We start from the raw sequence: 14,269 nt of genomic DNA on the forward strand, positions 1-14,269 counted from the left end.
AACCCAGTAAAATATATTTAAATTATCTATGCCATTATCCCAAGCAATGGAGGCCGAGCAGAACCACGCATCAGAGGAACCAGGCTAGAATTGGAACCATGATGTGCCCAGGGGTGGAATTACGAATGGCGAAACCATAAAATTATGGAACCATGACACATGGAATCTTGGAGGAATCTTTTAAATTCCTTTGGAGATGATTTTTTATAGTGTCAAATTTATGTCAAGTTTATACTCAGCTTAACCATAGTTTCCCAAGGAGTTAGATCGCGTGATCTTTTTTCTTATTTGAGAAGTGGATTTTTTTGAAGTAGGATGTTGAGGATGGAACCATGAAGGTGGAAACTTGATGCAGGAATTTACATGGAATCTGAAAGATTCCTTGGAGGCCCAAAATTGATAGTTTCAGAACTAGGAAAAATTTATACTCATCTAACTCAATCTTTCACAAGGAATGCGATAGCGTGATTAGTTTCTTCATTTGAGTAGTTGAATATCAGTCAACCCATGGAAGAGAATCTTTAAGGAATCTTTGAGATTCACAGAGAGCCCAAATTTGACCGTGATAGAAATGGGCCAAGTTTATACTCAGATTTCAAAATTTTTTGTAGGGAACATGATGGTGCATGTCGTTTCTTCAGTCGAGTATCTGATTTTCAAACCGTACCTAGACTTGGAGGTATAAAGTGCATTATTTCCATGCCTTCTTTTGATTTTTTCTGAGATGATGATTTGATGTTGAGATCCATGTATGCCACATTGTGAGAGGATCTTTGTATGCCACTTTATGTGAGAGATTTCTAATTTTTCATGCTGAAGGAGAGCTTATATGAGTCATAGTTCTTATTGAATAACATCTCGTGGAGAGACATGCCTGTTATAGACATTTTTGGGCACTGCAACCCCAATCTTAAATGTCCATAAACCAAGTGCTCCTAAGTCCCTAAAAGTGTTGTTCCAACCCCTAAAAGAACAAGGTCAGCTGATTACATCACCTCCCAGAAGTTCTCCATGAAAAACTACTCAGAACTGGTCAAAACTAGACCATCCCACCTGCTCCATGGACAAAGTGCGCTGCATCCCACCTAAATACTCACAGAGGGTGCGATGCATGTGGAAAAGCCCTTCTATGGGGTGCGATGGGCCGGAATGGACAAATGGCAGAGGCAGTGTGCGAGGTGGAAAATCATGGAATCTTCCAGAAACTTCTCCTGTGACACTTGCCTCCCTGATTTCGCCCAAGGATGAGTAAGAGATCATCATTCTCCAAATGGCATCAAGAACTATCAGAGAGAAGACACTAATCAAACCCCAGAAGCTGACTCACCCTCCTTTCAAACATCTATATATGGATCCCTCATCCCAGAGATCCAGAGGCTGGAATTTTGTATCTTGTAAGGAAGTGTTGTTGGTTTCTTGCTGCAACATCATAGTGTTGAGTGATCTAAGCTTTTCATGAGGTGAAGAAGGGCTTCTTGCTGAGAGGATGACGCTGGGTCAGAACAATTGGTTGTAATCCTCCCCTGTACTTTTCTTGATATCAATAAAGTTATTCAAGTTTTCCTCCATGTCCTTGCATATTTTATGATATATGTTTGTATGTGGTCAATATACATCTGATCTTATATTGTTTATGCTAGTAGATCTCTATTCTCGTATAGTCTTGTGCTGCTTTGATTCCACAGGTACTCTTTGAAGCTGGGCTGGCAAGGGAGCAAGTAGCAAGAGTCTATCAGAAGAGAGAGGAATCAAAGTGAGGAACCAAGCGCAAGATTGAGGTTGGTCCCTCCATTCTTCTCTTATCTATTTAGTCATAAAGGAATACAAGAATAGCTTTACTCTGTTTGTTTCTAAGGTTGCTACCACCCCTTAGTGGGATTAGCAGTTCTGCATAGACACTATTCCTGGTAACAAAATGGCGACTCCGCTGGGGAGCGACTAGATTGTTTGTTAGCCTATCTTTGTTTCTTTTATAAACTTACAGACGGAGCCTGAAGCCAAGCCAGCTAGCCTTCGAACTGCATTTGTTTTACGAATGCAAAGTAGATCAATGCTGCTTCAGTCAATCTCCGGGTTTGGTTTATAAATTAAACAATAGATCTACAAACAGACTAATTGCCCTGAGTGGTAGCTCTAGTAACCTCCTTAGATCCACCTCTGTGTTTTGCCTATACTGAACATTGCTTTCTTAGCTTAAATCCCCGAACTGAATTGCAAATTGTGAGTAAAAACTTGTTTGAAGTCTCGTTCTGGTACCATCGCACCCTGCTTTAAAGGCAGTCTGCTTCCAGCGCACTTCCCGAGTGCAGTAGGTGCACTGAAAGCAGAGTTCCCTGTGTGACAGGTGCGCTGGTCAGATAAGGTTAACTCTACCTTAAGGCTTGGGTTTTTCACTCACTGTTTTCAGTTCTATTATGGAGTTTAGCTGTCTATGGTCAGTATATCTCTGTAAGAACCCCCTTCCTTTACATCTTTCCGCCTCCATAGTGCAAAGAACTGTAAGTGTTTTTATGTATTTTGCATCATTTTCAGTTCTCTTTTGCAAAAAAGTAGCATAATCGAGTTGTCGTTCTTTGATCTGAAAGTGTCGTAGCTATCATTTTCAGCCATAGAAGACAATCCCCTTGCTTTGGTAGTCGATTATACAAGTTACTATTGCATATGATTTGAATTCGTAAGTTTTAAAGTGTCGAAAAGAAATTTTTCGTTTCAAAATCGCAAAGTGTCTCTCTTACCCTCACTTCATTTTGGAAAGAAATTTGTTGAGTACTGTCGCTTTAGAAATAATTCAGATTTGCGCTTAGCTTTCTTACTTCCACATACATTAAGGAAGCTGAAAAACAATACATGCATGTGCATTTGCATTTAGATTGCTTGTCATTTGATTTAGGACAGTGCATATAGTGTATGCTCTATGCTCTATGTTGAAAGAAAATCATCTCTCTTTCCTTAGTAGCTAGGATTTTCATTGCTGAAAGAAGATTAAACGACTGTTTATCATTTTATACTACATTTTAGGAATTGTACATCTACATCACGCGGTGAACCTGAAAGGCAAATTTCTTAAGCAAGATCAACTATAAAATAAATTCAATGAATCTAAAAATGCTTTGGAACCTAACGCACAACATTTAGAAGTCTAGGCTAGAGACGTGTTCCAGCGTCGTAAAACGTGGTAACTGTTGCTTTCATTGTTGGTTGGGTGATTCCTCCACTTTGAGACGACAAGTGCCAATACGGACTTGTGCTCCCGCGTATCGTCGAGTATATATTGGGAGACCACAATAGGCTTTATCCTTTATCCATAGGAAGCCGTGTCTGCCGCCCTATCGATCGCAATGCACTGAACACAACGTTCGGGAAGATTGACTGCCGTACCGTAAAAAGTATTCTGCAGTTTTGCGATTGGTTTGGTAATCCCTCTATCTAGATTTCCAGAGCAGTCTCTTTCATTCCTTTTCAGACTACTTAAAGGAAAAGGTCCATCTGAGCACTTGTCACTTCAGGCTCATTAAAAATCGAAGGCGACTAGAGTCATCTTTTGTTTTTTCTCGACTCTTAAAAATTGAAAAAACAAGTTGTGTCAAAGCGTCTAAAATTTATTTTAAACGGAACAATTATCACCTTTCCTGCGTTGATCTTGAGTTGAGGAAAATGGAGTCCACCAACCAAGGGGTTCCTCTTGGAGGAAATCCCAGCCCCTTCTCCTCTTGGGGAGATGTTGGTGCACCCCACATGGCCACATTGTCACTTCCTGGATTGACGATTGGTTTGCCCGTATGGCTTTTCTCAACGTCTGTCGTTCAGAATACCGTAACTCCCGAACAATCAAGTTAGCAACTAAATGATGCCAGAGTCACCCCCCAAGCTTCTACTTCATCTAATTCCTCCTCTCCTCCTTCCTCTTCACTTGATGAAGCTGGTAAAGCCAAAAATCAAGTAACTGAGAAGAAGAAGGAGAAGAAGAAGAAAGAAAAGAAGAAGAAGGAGCCAAAAGTGAAAAGGGGAAACCAAACATCATCTAGTGAAAATCCACACACTGCACCGACCAGGCCTAAATCGCCATGTGTCATTTGCAATGGAGACCACTATCACCGAGATTGTCCCTGCATCCCTCGGATCTTAAGGGACTAGTCTCCTCGTTTGCACAACTCGGTGTCATCAACCTCTGATGATCATGTTGAGAATACACCGTCAACTAGTGAAGGCGAAGTCTCTGGACAAAAAGGGAACCACAGATTTCCTTGTAAACTGTGTGAAGGTGATCACGTCGTCCACCGTTGTCCCTTCCTTGAAGAGGCTAAAAGAGTTTTAGATAATCGTCCGGTTTCACTGTTACGACTTCCTCCTAGATATCAAAAACTCTTGCCAAGCCCTCCACCAGTTGAAAATCCGACTGGCCCATCCTTGTGGTCAACCGAAGCACCTATCATTGAAAATGAACCCTCGGGATCCATACCAGACGAAAGTCGAAAGGTCGATACAGCAGTTGACCCGGTATTGCCTTCAGAGTGTTCATCTTTGAACGATATCGTCACTGAAAAGAAAGAGAACAACGCCGTTCAAATTCTTTTCATCAACACCGACTCTGACGAGCTTGAGGGCAGTCCTCCCGTTCCTTTACTGTAAGAAGGAAGTTCATCAGAGTCCTACCCGACCGTCTATTCGGTCCCACCACCAAGCAACCTAGTTGTTTCCTTCGACTGGAATCTACTAGGCAGACCCCGTTTACCAGCCAGTGTACCATTCAAAATCATTGTACAAGCTTACAGAATGGTCATGGTTGGTACCATCATTGATGAAGGGGCTTCTATGAGTATCCTTTCCTCAATTGCTTGGAAAGCGCTTGGTTCGCCATCGCTTTTTCCTGAAATGAGAAATCTAACAGGCTTCGACAAGGGAACCAGTCGACCTTTAGGGATCCTTCCAAATGTGCCCATTACTTTGAGAAGGAAAACTGTTCACATGAACGTTATGGTAGTTCAAGGACCCTTAGATTATAATCAAATCCTTGGGCGTGACTATATTTATAGCATGGGAGCCATCATCTCCTCACTCTTTAGAGTAATGTGTTTTCCGCACGAAGGCAGAGTGGTCAAGCTCGTAGACCAATTGTCGTTTCCCTGCTCACACATAGCTAATAGTCAAACACCATCCCTGAATGGTCTTTTCACGCAAGGAATGTCTCATCAAATTCCAGTCCGTCCACCTGATGAGCGCGAGTAATTCAGGAAGATGTGACTGAAACCCAGGGGGCATGCACCCTAGTCTGTTTCGGCAAGAAAACCTTGGGTATAGGGTTGATTTCCGCGAGGGATACATGACTAGTCTGGCGAACCTGTCCTCACAGGAAAATGGGAACAAACTGGAATAAGATACCTTCGTTAAGGTTATGCCGGGTGACACCACTCCCCTTTGCCTATTTCGGTAGGCATCGCTGAGAAAGAATTTTATCTGCTACGCGGATGGAACTTTCTTGGTAACTTGGAAATTTTTCCCTATACCTGGGGGCATGCAAACCTTTCCGCATGCAAGTGAAGAGCAGCTATTTATTTTTTGAATTTGTAGGACCTCTAACCCTTTAAACCCGTAACGTTTGTCGTTTCCTAACTTGCATAAAGAAAGGATTCAGAGCAAAGCTTCATAAGGTGCAAGCTCCACAAAAATGGCATCTTAGATGAGACATCTGTATTTTACGACTGGATCGAGCAATTTTAGCACATAGTTCAAGCTCGTTAAAAAAATAAACATAAGTCATGAGCAAGTGTTTATCCCCGCATTTAAGCTCATTAAAAAATGAACAGGTAAATAACCATTGTGAATGTCTTATTATCAGCTTTTGAAGCCCTTGGTCGTGTTCTCATCATCACCTCCACTCTACATTGGCCGATCGTTCACCTCCATTTGATTGTTTACCACCTTTGAGGAAAAGTTGCGAAAAGTGATACAGTTAGCCATCCTTGTGACCCTGCCGTGATTTGGAAATTCCAAACCTTACCTGGAATCAGTTGCTATCCGAAATTATCACTCGTTCCTCAAAGACGAGTCTCCTGTTGGCATTATGTTTTCTGGTATGACTGTATGTTACAGATGTTGTACTTGATGGCAACTCCAGTGGCAAGGCTCTCAGTTTGTTAAAAATTAAGAAAGACGCAGGAAACCAGTTCAGAAGGTGCGTACCCGCAGGTACACCATGCCGGATCCGCGTCCGAAGACGCAGGGCAGCCGTTCAGGGGGTGCGTCCACCCAGTGCACACATTTCAAGGCAGAGAAAAAGCACGTGGGGGTTTCTTGTGTGGTTTCTAGCCGACGGTTTTGTGTTTCTATGGTGTCGGCCCGCGGTATTGTTCCATGTTTTGAGGAGGAGCTTGCCTATATAAAGCAAGGAGATCATTTGGCTAAGTGTATCTTATCTTGTGGAATATCTTATTGGGTGAGATCTGGTCTAGATCTAAAAGGCGAATCTACTGAAGGACTGAGATCTCTTTGGCGCAAGATCAGATCTGTAGATCTGACTGTTTGGGTTACACTTAAGGTCTTGAATTCATTCATACCCAAAGGGACGCAGGTACAGTGAAAGGAAAGCGCGCCGGGACGCAGTACAGAGTCCGGAGATCTGCGCCGAGACGCAGGGCAGATGAAGTTCAGGTGCGTCTGGGACGCAGCTCAGTGACAATAGATCTGCGTGGGGATGCAGAGCGATCAAGGTTCAGGTGCGTCTCAGAAGCAGAAGGACGCGGCGCGATAGTGTTTTCAGGTGCGTCTCTGAGCAGAAGGACGCGGCGCTATTGTGTTTTTGGGTGCGTCCCTGAAGCAACAGAACGCTGAGCAGTTGAAGGAACAGTGCGTGGGTACGCAGCGCAGCAGAAGGATATCTGCGTGTGGACGCAGAGTAGCAGAAGGTGAACTGCGTCTGGTCGCAGGCCACAGAAAGAAAAGCGGCGTCTGGTCGCAGGTCACAGAAAGAAAAACTGCGTCTATGTCTTAAGATGTTCTGTTGATTGAATTTCTCTGTTGATAAGGTGTTCTGGGTTAGTTCTGTTATTGCTGATCTGATATCTGTAGTGATCTGTAACTGTTATGTATTTGTTGATCATCTGATGCTTCATGAAAAGAAGTAGGGGGTTGTAGCTCCCTTCCAGGAGTAGACTGGAAAACGAGAGAGAGAGAGAGAGTTGTAGCTCTCTGCAGGTTGCAGCCTGCGTACTGGTAAAGGACTGCACCAGTACAAAATCATTGTAAAAGAAGTTTCTAAATTGAAAGAAGATAGAGACATATTGCAGCAGGTGGTTTTCACCCACATTGGGTTTCCACCTTACATCTTGTGTTCTTTGGTGTGACTATCTGTTTTTCATGCTCATTATTTTATGGTACTGACATGCTAAAATAATTCAAGGATCAAATAAGGAAGATTTATTAAATTGCTAGATAATACTGATTCACCCCCCCCTCTCAGTATTATTTCCAACAATTGGTATCAGAGCAGGTCCTTCAGAGAAGCTTGATCGCTTGAAGGTAGATCGTTCATCATGAGCAACTACGAGAGAGAAGCATCAATCAGGCCACCGATTTTTGATGGGACAAACTTCAATTATTGGAAGGTAAGAGTTACTGCATATCTTCAATCTCTTGGTACAGAAGTTTGGGACATTGTAGAAACAGGCTATGCTTTTCCTTCAGCTACTCCTACAGATCCAGCTGAGAAAAAGAAGTATGAAACAAATGCAAAAGCAGTCAGTACTCTATTAGGAAGTATATCCCAAACAGAATTCATGAAGGTAATGCACTTCAAATCAGCAAAAGAGATATGGGACAAAATGATCACGAGCTATGAAGGAGATGAACAGGTAAAACAAGCTAAACTTCAAACTCTCAGGATTCAATATGAGACTCTCAAGATGTATAATGATGAAAGTGTGGCTAATTATTTTCTTCGGGTAGATGAGATTGTTAATTGTATGAAAAATTTGGGTGAAGAAATAAAAGAGGCTATAGTAGTTCAAAAGATTCTAAGATCATTATCCCCCAAGTTTGAATCTAAAGTATCTGCAATAGAAGAAAAGGAAAATCTCCGTGTTCTCACTATGTCTCAGCTACATGGAATTCTAACTGCTTATGAAATGAGAAAGGGAGGTCCATCAGACAGAAGGGAAGCTGCTTTTAAGGCATCAGGCAAAGAAGATTACTATGAAGCAAGCCATGTTCCAGAAGAAGAGGAAGAAGAATCAAATTTTGTCAGAAATCTTCAAAGGGGTTCTGGAAGGTTCAGAGGTAAGCTACCTTTCAAATGCTTTGCTTGTGGAAGAGTAGGTCATTATGCTGCAAAATGTCCTTATAAGGATAAAGGAAAGGAACCTGCTAGATGGAACAAGAAACAAAGTGCAAATAAGAAAAGCTACTATACCCATGAAGATAGTGATGGTCTATCAAACAGTGATGAAGATGAACGAGGTAATGAATATAAGTTATTAATGGCATTTGAAGATGATGATTATATGGATGCTATAGATGTGGATAACCTTTATGATGAAATCACTAGACTCAAGAGATGTATAGAAGAAAAGAATGTGATCATTGATACTCTACAATTTCAAATTGATGAAAAGGAAAAACATCTTGAAAAACTAGAAGGAGAAATTGTTGGTCTTAGAAAAGAGATTGAGAAAACAAAAGCTATTAATCTTAAGTTTGTCAAAGGATCTGAAACTTTGGATAAGATTATCAATGTGCAGCGGTCTCCTCTAAACAAGACAGGTCTGGGCTACAATGGAGAAACCTCTCAAGCATCCACCTCAAAGAGTTATCTTGATGCAGCAAGAAGAAATGAGCAAAAGAACAATGAAGATCATCAGGTAAAGCAAGGACGAATTACAAACAGAAACTATCAAGGGCAATCCATCTTAAGGGTGAACCAGCCACAGGTAAAATCTTCTCAATTTGGTCCAAGAATAGATGAATATAGAAATTACAATCAGTTGGCTGGTAGATTCGATAACCGCAGAAGTTTCTTCAATGGACAATGCTTTTCTTGTCATAACTTTGGCCACAAAGCAGCTCAATGTGTTGCATATAAAACAATCATGACTAGGGAAGCTCAAAAACAAAGAAGTATGACAGGGATGACAAAAAGGACCTATAACAACTTTTCAGTTCTTGAAAATGAAGTCGAATGTTCTATTTGCAATAACTTTGGTCATGAAGAATATGAATGCAGGAGCAGGTTTCAGCAGAAAAAGGAGCAAGCCTCAAGCACCAAAACATGGAGAATAAAGGAACCTCAAACAGAAAGATGTGGAATAGCATTTTATGCAGAAGGACAGGAAAATCTATGGTACATTGACAGTGGATGTTCGAAGCATATGACAGGTGATAAAGAAAAACTTGAATCTTATTCTGCTCTAGAAAAAGGAAAGAAAGTCTCTTTTGGAAATGATACTCCTGCAACCATAAAAGGAAAAGGCATTGCTCAGTTAAAAGAAAAGGTCAAAGCTGGAAATGTTTTGTATGTTGATGGATTGAAGCATAATCTTCTAAGTGTCAGCCAGATGTGTGATCAAAGAACCGAGGTTATTTTCAGATCGAATGGATGTCTTGTTCGTGATCTTGATACAGGTAAAACAGTACTCAAAGGCAAAAGAACTCCAAATAATCTGTACATATTTGAAGAAGGACAACAACAATGCTATCTGAGCAAGGATGAAGAGCACTGGTTATGGCATCGAAGGTTGGGACATCTAAGCTTCTCACAAATAAGGAAAGCATGCAAATATCAGGCAGTTCGTGATCTTCCAGATATCAAAATTCCTGACAACACCATATGCAGATCATGTCAGTTTGGAAAACAAACCAGAACTAACTTTCCAGAGAAAGAAGGATCAGCTAGCATGCCTCTTGAGCTAGTACATACAGATACATGTGGTCCATTCAGGAAAAGAACACCTAGAGGAGAGGAATACTTGATATTATTTATTGACGATTTCTCCAGGTTTGTCTGGTTAGGACTTATGAAGCACAAAGATGAAGCATTCGAAAAATTCAAATCCTTCAAAGCCTTGGTTGAAAATGAATCAGGTCACAAAATTAAGTGCCTCAGATCCGACAGAGGTGGGGAATTTACTTCAAATGAATTTTTCGATTTCTGTGAAGAACATGGGATAAGGAGAGAATTCTCTACAGCTAGAACTCCTCAGCAAAATGGAGTTGTTGAAAGAATGAACAGAACAATCCAACAAATGGCTCGTGCTATGCTTGATGAATCAGGAACTCCCGCAACTTTCTGGGGTGAAGCTGCACATGCTGCGGTTGTTATTCTCAACAAAACAAATGTTCGGGTGAACAGCACTCAAACTCCTCATGAGCTTTGGAGTGGCAGAACTCCTTCGGTAAAACACTTCAAAATCTTTGGAAGCAAATGCTATATCAAGAATACTGATGAACAGCTTGGCAAACTTGAACCTAGAGCAGATGAAGGCATTCTTCTTGGCTATTCTCCACATAGCAAAGCATACAAATGCTACAATAAAAGACTTGGCAGAATTGTTGACAGCATTGATGTAGTGGTTGATGAGAAGGGATACATGCCTAGGCAAGTACATCATGAAGATATAGAAGAAGATGAAGGCTACTCTCAAAGACAGAATAATGAAGAAGAAGAACCCCAAGGAGAACCTCAAGAAGAACCAGAGGAGCAAACAAGAATAGAAGAGAAAACTCCATCCAGATATGTTCAGAAGAATCATCCAGAATCTCAGATTGTGGGGCAGAAAGAAGCAGGTGTACAAACAAGAAGAACAGTTGCAGAAGCCTCAAGCTATTTGGCATTACTCTCCTCTACTGAACCACAAAATATGAAAGAAGCATGCAAAGATGAATGTTGGGTGAAAGCAATGGATGAAGAACTTGAGCAAATCGAAAAGAACAACACTTGGGAGCTGGTTCCTAGACCAAAGGATAAGAATGTTATCGGAACAAAGTGGGTCTTCAAAAATAAATTGAATGAAAATGGAGAAGTAATTAGAAACAAAGCCAGACTTGTTTGTAAAGGGTATGCGCAACAAGAAGGAATAGACTTTGAAGAAACTTTTGCTCCTGTTGCAAGACTTGAGGCCATCCGAATGTTCCTTGCTCTCTCAAGTTTTCAAAACTTCAAAGTATTTCAAATGGACGTGAAATCAGCCTTTCTAAATGGAGACTTGGAAGAAGAAGTGTACATTGAACAGCCAGATGGGTTCATTCTTGGAAATGATCCAAATCTTGTATGCAGATTGAAAAAGGCTCTCTATGGTCTCAAACAAGCTCCAAGGGCTTGGTACTACCGGTTGGACAAATATCTTCATCAACAAGGTTTTTCAAAAGGTTCAGCAGATAGCAATCTGTATATAAAAGTTGAAAATGACAAATTGCTAATACTTGTTGTGTATGTAGATGACATTATTTTTGGCAACAATGAAGAAGCTATGAGTCAAAGCTTTGCCTCGGTCATGCAGAAAGAATTTGAAATGTCCTTGCTAGGAGAACTGACATATTTTCTTGGTTTGCAAATCCAACAAAAGGAAGGAGGAATCTTTTTATCTCAAACCAAGTATCTCAAACAGATTTTGAAGAAATATGGCATGGAAGATGCAAAACCTGTATGTACACCCATGGTCACAGGATGTAGTCTCAGTGCAAATGATGAATCTGCTGCAGTACATCAACCAACCTACAGATCTATGATTGGAAGTTTACTATATTTGACAGGTACCCGACCGGACATCATGCATGCAGTTGGAATAGTTGGAAGATTTCAGGCAAATCCGAAGGAGACTCATCTTCAGGCAGTAAAGAGAATTTTCAAATATCTTCAAGGGACTCAAAATTATGGCTTATGGTACCCTAGAGATACAGATCTTACTCTTCATGCTTATACAGATGCAGATTGGGCCGGAAGCGTGGATGACAGGAAAAGCACAAGTGGTGGTGCGTTCTTTATGGGTTCCAGACTGGTATCTTGGTTCAGCAAGAAACAGAGTTCGATTGCCTTGTCTACAGCTGAAGCAAAATATGTTGCTGCTGCATCTTGTTGCACCCAACTTCTTTGGATGATGCAGACTTTGCAGGATTTTCAAATCACTTGTACACCACCTATCCCCATCTTATGTGATAACACAAGTGCAATCAGCATCTCAAAGAATCCGGTTATGCATTCAAAAACCAAGCACATACCAATCAAGTATCATTTTCTCCGGGAACAAGTGCTTGAACAGAAGGTCAAGTTGGAGTATGTTCCTTCTAAGGAACAAGTGGCTGATATTCTCACCAAACCATTGCCCAGGGACACTTTTGAGTACCTCAGGCAAAAGCTGGGGGTTGTTGATGCATCATCTTATTGTTGAACTTTTTCTGATTGATGGTACAGGTTCAGGGGGAGCATATAATGCATTGTTGGCATTATGGAGGATGGTCAGAAGGAGATCTTGGAAATAGCTGCAATATGTCTCTATCTCTTTCATGGAGGATTATGGTTCTTTGTTACAGATCTGGTTCAGGGGGAGCATGATCTTAGGGGGAGCATACCCTTTGCCCTTGATGTCAAAGGGGGAGAATGAAGCTGAAGTTTGAAAGGTTGCCATCAAGTCCAAAGGGGGATATTGTTGGCATTATGTTTTCTGGTATGACTGTATGTTACAGATGTTGTACTTGATGGCAACTCCAGTGGCAAGGCTCTCAGTTTGTTAAAAATTAAGAAAGACGCAGGAAACCAGTTCAGAAGGTGCGTACCCGCAGGTACACCATGCCGGATCCGCGTCCGAAGACGCAGGGCAGTCGTTCAGGGGGTGCGTCCACCTAGTGCACACATTTCAAGGCAGAGAAAAAGCACGTGGGGGTTTCTTGTGTGGTTTCTAGCCGACGGTTTTGTGTTTCTATGGTGTCGGCCCGTGGTATTGTTCCATGTTTTGAGGAGGAGCTTGCCTATATAAAGCAATGAGATCATTTGGCTAAGCGTATCTTATCTTATGGAATATCTTATTGGGTGAGATCTGGTCTAGATCTAAAAGGCGAATCTACTGAAGGACTGAGATCTCTTTGGCGCAAGATCAGATCTGTAGATCTGACTGTTTGGGTTACACTTAAGGTCTTGAATTCATTCATACCCAAAGGGACGCAGGTACAGTGAAAGGAAAGCGCGCTGGGACGCAGTACAGAGTCCGGAGATCTGCGCCGAGACGCAGGGCAGATGAAGTTCAGGTGCGTCTGGGACGCAGCTCAGTGACAATAGATCTGCGTGGGGACACAGAGCGATCAAGGTTCAGGTGCGTCTCAGAAGCAGAAGGACGCGGCGCGATAGTGTTTTCAGGTGCGTCTCTGAGCAGAAGGACGCGGCGCTATTGTGTTTTTGGGTGCGTCCCTGAAGCAACAGAACGCTGAGCAGTTGAAGGAACAGTGCGTGGGTACGCAGCGCAGCAGAAGGATATCTGCGTGTGGACGCAGAGTAGCAGAAGGTGAACTGCGTCTGGTCGCAGGCCACAGAAAGAAAAGCGGCGTCTGGTCGCAGGTCACAGAAAGAAAAACTGCGTCTATGTCTTAAGATGTTCTGTTGATTGAATTTCTCTGTTGATAAGGTGTTCTGGGTTAGTTCTGTTATTGCTGATCTGATATCTGTAGTGATCTGTAACTGTTATGTATTTGTTGATCATCTGATGCTTCATGAAAAGAAGTAGGGGGTTGTAGCTCCCTTCCAGGAGTAGACTGGAAAACGAGAGAGAGAGAGAGAGTTGTAGCTCTCTGCAGGTTGCAGCCTGCGTACTGGTAAAGGACTGCACCAGTACAAAATCATTGTAAAAGAAGTTTCTAAATTGAAAGAAGATAGAGACATATTGCAGCAGGTGGTTTTCACCCACATTGGGTTTCCACCTTACATCTTGTGTTCTTTGGTGTGACTATCTGTTTTTCATGCTCATTATTTTATGGTACTGACATGCTAAAATAATTCAAGGATCAAATAAGGAAGATTTATTAAATTGCTAGATAATACTGATTCACCCCCCCCTCTCAGTATTATTTCCAACATCTCCTTTAAGCTCTTTTCATCTGACTTGTAAAAAATGAAAAGATTGCCGAGCAATTGGCCTCTCCAGCTTGTTAAAGCGACCGGAAGTGTTATCCCTCCTTTAGATTTTAATCTTTTTGGACCCAAGGGATTATTACACAAAAAGATCGAGTGCTTCTCTTGTTCGGCTCGTTAAAATTACCAAAAATTCATCCCTTTCGTATTGTTTTATACTTTTTT

Source organism: Pinus tabuliformis, chromosome 8 (assembly GCF_031772625.1).
Source record: "Pinus tabuliformis cultivar Carrire ecotype Pingquan chromosome 8, CPIR1, whole genome shotgun sequence".
NCBI lineage: Eukaryota > Viridiplantae > Streptophyta > Pinopsida > Pinales > Pinaceae > Pinus > Pinus tabuliformis.